The sequence below is a fragment of the Gopherus evgoodei genome, unplaced genomic scaffold (assembly GCF_007399415.2).
Source record: "Gopherus evgoodei ecotype Sinaloan lineage unplaced genomic scaffold, rGopEvg1_v1.p scaffold_349_arrow_ctg1, whole genome shotgun sequence".
Classification (NCBI taxonomy): Eukaryota; Metazoa; Chordata; order Testudines; family Testudinidae; genus Gopherus; species Gopherus evgoodei.
In genome coordinates this window covers 10,464-21,162 of record NW_022060015.1, presented here as the reverse complement: position 1 = coordinate 21,162, position 10,699 = coordinate 10,464, and the positions used below count along the sequence as shown (strand labels likewise).

At 50.2% G+C, this 10,699-nt stretch overlaps 1 non-coding gene across 1 annotated transcript; it reads right to left on the bottom strand.

Moving 5' to 3' along the window:
* Positions 1-10,116: 10,116 nt before the first annotated feature.
* Positions 10,117-10,188, bottom strand: TRNAQ-CUG. The gene has a single exon. It is a non-coding gene; the product is annotated as a tRNA-Gln (tRNA).
* Positions 10,189-10,699: the final 511 nt, after the last annotated feature.

Genomic DNA, 10,699 nt, shown 5'->3' with positions numbered 1-10,699 from the left:
TCCCCTGACAGCCACACAGCGCTGCCCAGCACCCCGAGAGCCTCCCTCGTGTTCTCCGGCAGCCCGCCAGGGAGGGTGGGAAAAGGGGACCAGCAGCCTCATTCTGGAACAGGAGGCCCTTGCCATGCCCAGACCTCCCTCTTGTCTTCAGCCCAGGCAGCCAGAGAGCTCCCTGGCAGGCCACTGCCTCAGCCACCTCTTGCCGCTGTGCTGGTCACTGCCTCGCTGGAAGGCCCAGAGGGAAAAGAAACAAGCACACAGGTAGCAGAGGATGGTTTCAATCCATCAACCTCTTGGTTATGGGCTTAGAACACTTCTGCTGCGCCACTCTGCTGGCTCTTCACAGCTGTACTATCCAGCCGGCACTATCCAGATTAGTGCCTTACGAGCTCTCACGCTGGCAGGCAGATGCTCAGGCTGCTAGGTAGCTGCCCTGGTCACAGGATTTTACAGTGTCTGTAGGGTAAAATGGATCTATTTGGGGTTTGGACCCCACTGGGAGCTGGGTGGCTGAGTGCCAGAGATGGGAGCACTTGGTAAACTGTTCTCAGTTAAGCCTTCAGCTGGTGGGGGATGACGTTCAGCCTTGGATCCGTGTCTGCAGCAGGCAAGCGCCTCTGGCTGAATCGGCCCCCCTTGCTGTTTTAGCAGACAAAAACCTTTGCAGGCACACGCCTTGCAAAGGAAGAGGAGCCGGGATCTCGAACAAAAGTCAACATTTTATTAAGATGACGTTCAAAGAAAAAAAAGTGTACGATACAGCGTTTAGGCGCAGAAGTTTCTGGTGATCAGGGCACAACGTACAGATTACAGATTAGTTCGGTTTAAAATCGGGTGGCATAAGGAATACATAATCTGCAATAGCCCTGACTGGGGGTAAAGGTTAACGTTCAGACACTGAGTTGGGAGGGTATGTTGTCCATGTGAGGGCCACATTCAGGTGTGGAGTATAACGAGCGGATACGATGATGAGGATGGATTGACCCGCCTTTGGTGAGTTTGAACGTTCAGTGTTTTTGAATCTTTGCCACAATCTAGTTTAAGCAGGGTCGCTATGAACTCTACCGTGCCATCTGTTGGTGATCTGTTGTACAGGCCTTTTGAGGCTGATGTCATTTGCATGGTTCCACCCACACCAGATTGCATGACGGGAGTGCTTGTCCAAAGGGTCATTTCAGCTGCTGTGGGATCCCCAGTCTCTTTGTTATTGGTGCAGGAGTAATGCAGTGTATTTTCCTGTTCATTTTGGATCAAGGAGAGAGCAACTGTACCTGGCATTTGAGGCCTGAGAGCTTCACCCTCGCCTGTAAAGTACTCACCCATTAAGGAGTCTGGGTTCCAAACACCCAAAGCTTGTGGGAGGTAGATGTTGATGGTTGTTTGGTCATTGTTGGTCTGTCTTTGTGGCTGCTGGTTTTCTTTTTGCTGTTCCTGGTGTGTAAAGACAGAAGTGTTTTTAAATCTTTTTGAGTTGTTAGTGCTGCAGTTGTTTGCTTTAAGCTTATGCTGTTGGGTCTTTTTCAGGGTATGTTTTTGGTTCTGAGAGGTAAAAGACTGCTGTGTGTTTGGTGTTATGGAGTGAGGTAGCAAAGGTTGGTTGCAGAGCTGGTGCATGTGCCACAAAAATTGTGTCCTACCCCAGCTCTGGTCCCAGAGTCCAGAATTTGCATAAACCCACCTGCTGATCTGTGACTAAAAATCTGGTTGCAGAGATAGTTAGTGTGTCACAAAAGCTGTGTCCCACAGCTGATCTTCCAGAGTCCAGTCTGCAAAATTTTCTTGCTGTCTGAGTGGTAAGGAACATTTTCACCAACCATGGAGTTGTTTACAACTTTTAGTGTGGAAATGAGATCAAAGCTCAGCAGCTTATGTATGTCTAAAAATTTACATTTAGTCATTAATTTTACACCTGTGGCATAGAACCAAATATGTATTAGAATTATAAAAAGAGCTGTTTTTAAACTAGATAGATACAAAGGACATAAAATGCACATTTAGAAGTTTCATAAGAAACCAATAGCTGCAAACATTCTTTTTCAATCTCTCTTATTTCACTATGCTTTGGAACCCATATCCCTTGCCTAACGAGTTTTATATAGGTTCAGGTGAGTCCCAAAATCATGAACTGCTAAGTTCCGTTCTACTGTCTTTGATTCATATCACTGGAATAACTGCACTTTATTACCCCTGCCCTAATAAGAAAGAGAATGGGGATCCCACAGCAGCCGAAATGACCCTTTGGACAAGCACCCCCATCATGCAATGCGGGGTGGGTGTGACCATGCAGATCAGCAACAAAAGGCCTTTACAACAGATCACCAACAGTTGTCAGGGTAGAGTTCATTCTCACCCGGCTTACATCCTGCCCCCAGCCAAGAACTGGTGGTCCTGATAAATCACATCCCTATTATACCAACTCATTGGTATTGAATGTGAAGTTATGGCTAGCAAAAGTAGCCACCCATCTCTGCCTTGTAGCATCCAGCTTAGCCCTTGTTAACACATAAGTCAGTGGATTGTTCTCTGTCCACACCTGAAACTGAGCACCACACAAGTAGTCTCGAAATTTTTCAGTGATGGCCCATTTCAAGACCAAGAACTGCTGCTGGTGGATGGGATAGTGAGTTTCGCTATCAGACAGTCCTCAGCTGGCAAAGCCTACAGATTTACATTTCCTTCTACTTCCTGGTATGGGACTGCTCCCAGACCATCCAAACTGGCATCACCATTTGTTTGGGTTAACAAGAACTAGCACTTGCACATGAATCAGGCAAATAATTATTTCCCGTAAAGCCCTGTCACTTCTCTCATCCCGCCATGTCCCAAATGGAGAAGAGAGGAGCCCTTCCCATGTCCCAGGCCAAGAACACCAGATTGGAGGGGGAGAGGTGTTCATGACTCAGTCCAGGTTTGCTAGTGCTGCAAAGGAGAAGATTTCCTTCCTCAGTCCAGGTCAACTGGAATTGTTGTTGCAGTGGGGGAGAGATGTCTCTCATCTGGTTCTTAGATGCTTTGGTGAAAGGGGACAGGCAGAGGTTTTTTCCTCCCTCTGCAGCTCAAATCACACATTTCTTCTCTGCTTTTTGCTCTAGCTTGATTTCTCTCTTGCATCTCAATTTTTTCTTTCCTGGTCTCATTCCAGAGCATTCACAGCCCAATTCTCTATCCTAACACTGAGTCCTGTACTGCACCCTGAATGTCTCATTCTAACCCCACCCCAGAGCCTGCACCCCCAGAGCCAGTGCCTTCATCCCTCTGCACTCCAACTCTCTGTCCCATGTAGCCTGATTTAGGGTATACTAATAATATTAATTTGGATAATTTGATGAAAATTTAATTGATTAGCTTACATTTTATTTAATTTGAGTTACAAAGTTACATTTGCATTACTGCTATTCATAAGATACATATGGCATTATATGCAACAAAGTTTTGGTTAATATACTCACAGCCTTCCTTGACAACCTGGTGGTAAGAGACACAGGACCAGCCTTGCAGTTCAGGTTTCTCAATTCTTAATTGAAAGATGCAGTGCTTAGAAAAAGCTGGTGTTACTTAGGGTTTACTTGAATATGTTAAACTTAAAATCAAAACCTAATAAAGACTAAAAACGTAGGGAAACCGAACTTAGCCTAGTTCCCTTGAAACTTAAAGTTTAAGAACAAGTACAGCCTGCTGATAGTACATAGAGAGAGAGTGGAGGAAGTAAGTCAGACTGATAGAGCAAAGTGCTCTAGCGAGGTGGGTTACCTCTTTTATAGGGCACAAGGGCCGGAAATCCTTTCTCCTATGCCCAAATTTCATTCATCACCCACAAAACATTAGGGTACGTTTACTTCCTAGGCTAGTATGTTTGTGCTTGTTGATGACATGTACATATGCACATAAGTTACCTTGTGTTGTACCTGTTAAATCTGTGGGTACAACACTGAAAAAAACCCTATGCCATTCTCCATTGTCGATTGGTCTAGGTAAAGGTCTTGGACAGGCATGGGTACTTATCTGTTTAAGTAACATGATAAAGGTCGATTTTCCTCTCTGAGTAAAAGGTCACAATATAGATATGCTCACTTTGCCTTAGCTTAACATACAGGATATGGCCTGTAGGTCCTCATAAGTGATGTGTCTCAGTCCCCTAATCATTTTTATTGCCCTCTGCTGGACTCTTTCCAGTTTGTCCACATCCCTTCTCATGTGGGTCCCAACTCCAAAAGTACTCACATTGCACCTCAATAGCCCCAAAATGCCAGCTTTTAATATGTAAATAGGGTGCTGCCATGGTCAAGTCACTCTGGAGCTCTCCAGTGGACCCTGCTGGTGGAGAACAAGGTGAAAATTAGCCAGGATGTCACTCAGTCAAATCCCTGTGCTCCCCGCAGGTGGTATCGGAAAGCTCCAAGATGGCTCACTTCCCTTTCTCTCATCAGCTTCAGGCCCCAGGGTTATAAATGCACAAACCAGTTGAGATTCTCCCCTGGGCTCAGGGTGTGAGGCTGCTCTGAGGGCAGGGATGGCTCTAGGTTTTTTGCTGCCCCAAGCAAAAAAAAATGTTGACTGCCCTCTGTCTTAGCCCTGTGGTTCCCCCCTGCACCTGCCTGCTGCCCCAGCCCTGGGCTCTCCCCTCACACACACACCCCCTGCCGCCCCAGCGCTAGGCTTCCCCCTTTCCCCCCCACCAGTGCCCCCACACACACTTCCTGCTGCCCCAACCCTGGGCTCTACCCCCCCAACCTGCACCCTCCTTCAGCTGCAACCCTGGGTCACTGGTAACTCGCTCCCAGGGCAGGTCATTCAGGAGGAATTTTGGATGTGCACAAAACACAGACAGGATTGGTTCCCACATGGTTATAGAAGTGCAGTAAAGTGGAACAGTTGAGGTGCCTTTATTATTCTATTGTTCCACTCTTTCTTTCTATGGGGAATTTGCCAATGCAATATCACTGTCTTCCTTTTAAACAAACAAACAAAAAGGCAATGGCTGTTGAAAATAGCAGTTCCAGTCCTAATAACCACTGGGGGGCATTTCTTGCTCAATTTTATCCTACTTTTTCTACAGCAAGTTACAGTGGATCAGTATATTTGATTTGGGAGAAATGAAGTACCAGCTGCCCAAACTGAGCTTGAGCACTCCTGAATTTTGAGTTGTGGTAAGGGGGCTGGGGGGCTGGAGAAGGGGTAAGGGTTCCAGGGGGGCAGTCAAGGGAGAGGGAGCGGGGGGGTTGGATGGGGCGGAGGTTTGGGGGGAAGGGAGAAAGGCAGGTTAGATGGGTCAGAGGTTCGGGGTGGGGGCAGTCAGGGGACAGGCAGCAGTTGGATAGGCATGGGAGTCCCAGGGGTTTGTCAGGGGACAGGTAGTGGGTGGGGTCCTGGGGGCCAGTTGGGGAGGGTCTCAGGAGAGGGCAGTTGTGGACAAGGAGAAGGGAGGATTAGGGGTTGGGGTTCCTAGCGGCAGGGGTCCCAGGAGGAGGCAATTAGGGGACAAGGACCAGTGGCGCTTAGATTGGTGGTGGGGTCCTGGGGGGCAGTTAGGGGCAAGGGTTCCAGGAGGGGGTGATCAGGGGACAGGGAGAAGAGGGGGGAGTTGGATGTGTTGGGGTTTCTGTGGGGGGCAGTCGGAGGGAGTGGATGGTGGCAGGGTGGGGCTTCCCTCCTCCTGGAGTGACCTGTGTTTTGAATGTTAAAATATGGTCTCCCTACTAGTCACAGTGCAACTCTCCACTCCCATGCCGCCCTTGCAAATGGGCTGCCCTAAGCAGGTGCTTGCTTTGCTGGTGCCTAGTGCCTAGAGCTGCCCCTCTCTGAAGGGATGGATTTGCACACTTGGGATATTAGTGCAAAGAAACAATTTCAATTTCTCTTAGAGAAATTGGAGGGCAATTTATATTTGGTAAAAATCTTGTTTAGTGAAAGGAAAGCTGCAGTGACAGCCTGGTTACTGGGGTGCAAAACACCTTCCTCCTGGGAGAAACAAGAAGTTAGAATTAGAAATTTACATCGTTTGTTCCAGTGTTGGTACAGGTTTAATTTTGCTTCTGTGTAGGTTTGTTTCAGGCTGTGACCGTTTTGGTTTATTGGGTTGTTCTGGTTTTTTTTAGTTGGAATGGAGCTTTTAATTGACATTTGCTGGATTTGAATGGCTGACCTGCAACACCAGTTTTGACATAGTTCTGCATATTTTATACAGATTTAGCTAGTATTCAAGGATTCAATTTCTTTACAGGAGGTTTCAGTGGTCAGGCTTATTTATTTTATGTTATTTTATCATTCTCCTGTAGCACACCTTTTTTGATAAAATGTTGAAATTATTAATTTACAGCATTTGTTAGTTTTTATTTTTACACACAAAGTTTTTCTTAACGTTTGGGTTTTAAATTAAGCATTGTTTATGGTTTCAATTTTTCATTTAGGTTTGGTTACTGATGGAATCTTTAAGAACTTTGCATTTAATACTACAGTTTGGACAGATTTAGATTATTTAAAGTAAACCCTTTCATTTTAATAAAGGTTGTATTGCTGTAAATCTGGCCGGGGGGAGAGGAGATGAGCCTGGCCATTAACTGAGAAGGAGCAGAGTCATGGCCCCCGTGAAGGGTGGGGCCAGGTGATGCGGGGCACAGCTCCCAATTTTTTTGGTCTAGCCCACCTCAGTCCCCCACCAAACAAGAAGAGTCTGATGCCACCCCTGCTGGTCACTGGGTGTCACTGCTGCTCCATGGGAAACATGCTCTGTGCCTTACCCAGATTGGTGGGAAACACTCTGTGCGTTACCGTGACTGGTTCCTGGGTGTCACTGCTCGTAGAAGGAAGACACACGCTGTGCATTACGTCACCAGACCAGTGGGTGTTGCTGCTGTATCAAGGGAAACATGATCTGTGTGTTACCCGGATTGGCCAATGGGTGTCACTGCTGCGCCAAGCAAAACACCTTCTGTGCATTACTCTGACTGCCCACTGGGTGTCACTGCTGCTCCAAGGGAGACATAAGAACGGCCAGACTGGTTCAGACGCAAAGTCCATCTAGCCCAGTATCCTCCTGTCTTCTGACAGTGGCCAGTGCCAGGTGCCCCAGAGGGAATGAACAGAGCTGGGAATCATCAGGTGATCCATCCCCTGTTGCCCATTCCCAGCTTCTGGCAAACAGAGGCTGGGGACACCCTGGCTAATAGCCCTTGATGGACCTATCTTCTTTTAATATATCTAGTACTTTTTTTGTACCCTGTTATACTCTTGGCCTTCACAACATCCTCTTGCAAGGAGTTCCACAGGTCGACTATGCAACTGCCCTGAGTTTACCCCCACCCCTACCCGGGTTGTATATGGAAAAGAGAATGAGGATGAGGAGAGCCATGATGTGTCTGTCACTAACTCGTGCCTCAGTTTCCTCTAGGCAGCAGTGCTGCAGGCTCCTTTGGTCAGTTCCCATGCAACTGTGTCTGGGGAAGGGGGAGTAGAGGCTCATGCTCCCCAGCCCCATGCCCCTCCCACAGCAGCTGGGGAATCCAGGCCAAATTTAACCCTGGTAGCTGGGCCAGGATTAGCCTGGGCTGGGGTAGGGCTGGGGAGGAATTGGAAGGGGGACAGACGCACCTGCTGTGAGGGAAGATCCTCCCATTCCCTGCCAACCCCATTCACTCCTTGCAGCATGCTGCACCCTAGCATTTCTTTCTCTGTCGTCGGGGTGTCTGCTGCCTGCTTCTCCCTTAGCATCATCTCTCCCCGCCGTGGGGCACTGGTGTTGCACATCCTGTGCAAACAAGCAGGCCCTGGTGTGGCCCGTGGCAGTGCCCTGCAATTGGCGGGGCAGCAGTTGGATGGAATATGGTGGTGAGCAAGGCTGGGGGCCAGGACTCCTGGGTTCTCCCCCCAACTTTGGGAGGGGAGGGGGGTTAGTGGGTAGAGTGAGGGAGGGGTGGGGCTGGGATCCAAGGCTCCTGCTTTTTCTAGTTTTCTCCACCTCCTGCAGCTGCCTTGGTCCTTTCAGTGCATTTTCTGTTCCAAATTCATTTGCTGACTGTGCAACCCACCCTAGAGGTGGCTGCATCTCAGTGTAGGGTGAGGCATCCTTGGCTGCATCATCTCCTAACCGCGTCTCTCTCCCTTCTGGTGACCCTGCAGCACTCGGCAAACATCCACAAGATTGTGGGGCACTTTGAGCATTGGGCAGGCAGGGGCCAGGCGCCCAGCGCGCCCCCTCCCGAGAATGGGACCCAGCACCCCCTACTTTTTACAGTGATTAAAAAGGGGCCAAGGGGGCCAAATCAGAGGAGGGGATCCAGGATCTGAGCAGGGAGTGGAAATAGACTGGTTGGGGGGTCAAGCAGCTGGAGGCAGAGTTAGGAGAGGGACTGAAGAGCAAAGTCAGGGAGGGGGGAAGGAGCCGGAGTTAAGCCCAGAGGGAGGCGCTGCCAGAGGGTTAAACCCTGGCACAGGCAGGGACAGAGGGGTAACAGTTATCCCGGTGGGCTGAGACTCCAGTGTTTGCAAACATGGGTGAGGGGAGCAGAGGGCTTTTTTATTTCCCCTCTCACAGGCAGCACCTCTCAGCATGGGCTTCCCAGGGCTGGGCTCTTAAAGGCACAGGCATCCCACTGCCTAGACACTGCAGCTCCTCTCTGATGTAACCTACTGAGGTGCTGCAGTAGGAGACTCAATTCAGTGAAACTGGGCATTCCCTATACGCCCCCCAGTCAGGGGGCTGTGCACCCCCTTCCCCGAATTTCCCCAACACCCCCTCCCTCAGTGGTCAGGTAGTTACATGCAGCGCTGCCAATGTTGTCATTGGTTGCAAATTTGAATGGAAATTGAAACGTTAACACACACTTTAAAAGCAGATACAACGTATGAAAACTACTTGTACCTGAGAAAGTCAAATAGGTTTGGAAAGTCTGGACAAAGCCGGGTTTCCTAACCCAGCTGTTGTGTTTGCTGACAATGTCGGTGCATTGGCTTCGGCAGTGTTGGCCAAGCTTAGAATTTCAAATGATGATTTGAGGTGTGAATGAGCTCTCCCCTGATAGCTAGTGATGACCAGGGTTGGGAGGAGGCTTTGGGACCAGACTGTATTTACATGAACTCACCTACTCTGCTGAGGTATCCAGCGGACAGAGCTGGGCTGCCTCTGCTCTAGGTGCCCGGAGGAGGGAAGGTGTGTGGGGCTCCAGCCTGGGACTCTTCCTCCCTCCTGCCAAGCCCTGTCTATTAATCCCAGCCCTGGCACTCCTTTCTTCAAGCGCCATGTGGGCCAGAGGAAAAGTGTGGTAGGAAGCACAAGGGCCAAGCTTGTGAACATCAGGTGCAGCAGCAAGAATCCCAACTATCAGGGTAGCAAGATCTAGAGCCCCAACCCATTGTGGCCACCCCAGCAAAAGACCTGGTTCTAGGAGGTGTGAGTCACCCAGCAGGAGGGGGAAGATTCACTCTTACACAGCTGGAGACAGGGGAGTTGAGCTCTGGGGCATTGCCACAAGCATGGGTGGGTGGCAAGTTTGTAGAAATTTTGGTGGTGCCCAGAACCCACCCCCCCAAACTCCACCCCCACCTGCCTAAGGCTCTGGGAGGGGGGTTGAGGGGGGAGGTCTGTGGTGTGCAGATCCTGGGCTGGGGATTCGGGTGCAGGAGGGGTGCAGGGTTCAGGCTTTAGGATGGAGTTTGGGTGCAGGCTACGGCAGGGGGTGGGATTGTAGGAAGGGGTGAGAGGTGCAGGCTCTAGGGGTGGGAAGGAGTGTACCCTCTGGGAGGGAGCGTAGGGCTGAGGATAAAGGGTCCATGATGCAGGAGGGGGCTCAGGACTGGGGCAGAGTATCAGGGTTCAGAGGGAGCTCAGGGTTGGGGGTGTTGGAGAAGATCAGGGCAGCCTGCACTAGGACTCTGGGGCAGCAGTTCTGCCCAGAATCCCTCTACTCCAGCAGCAGGAGCAGGCAGGGGACAGGCGCACGCTGCTTTTTGTCAGGCAGGGACGCAGCGCGGCAGGGGGAAGGGTGCCAGGCAGGGGCCAAGGCCAGGGGAAGAGACCCAGCTCCAAATATTGCTGGAGCAGGGCCCCCAGCCCTGAATATTCCTGGAGCCCGAGCACCACAAATGTATATAACCTGCCGCCTATGACCACAAGCCAACACAAGGTCCCACTGAGATTTGAACTCAGATTACAGGATTCAGAGTCCTGAGTGCTGCCCGTTACACCATGGGACCAGCTTGTGCTGCCTTCTCTGCACATCGGTGACCCTCATGGGGCTGGCTTGTGTAAGGGGGCTCTTGGCCCTTTACTAAAACTTTGTGTGTTGGGGGGGTTGGTTGGCTAGTTCCCAGCACCAATAGAAGGGGGAAGGATCAATGGGAAATCAGGACCCTGAGACTGATAGTCTCCAGGGACAATGGGGATTGGCCAAAGCTCCAAGTTAGCTGCAGTGACAGGCCAGGCAGTGTAATGAGGGAGTCACCAGGCCAGGGGGTCCCATCCTCCATGTGAGCTGGAACTGCCTGGACGAGAGTGGGGCAGAGCTAAGGAGAGAGCAGGAGCCCGAGAAGAGCCGGGGAGCAGAGCTGCGCAGGTGTAGTGCCAGAAACTGCTGCATGTAGGAATTTGCAACCTGTAGCAGTTACTGATACCTGAGGTTGTTCTTATTTGCTGACTTGTCCTAATTGGCTAAAACTTGACAGTGGTTTCTCTAGCAAAGGCCAGTCCCTGGCCCCTTGGTCCAGA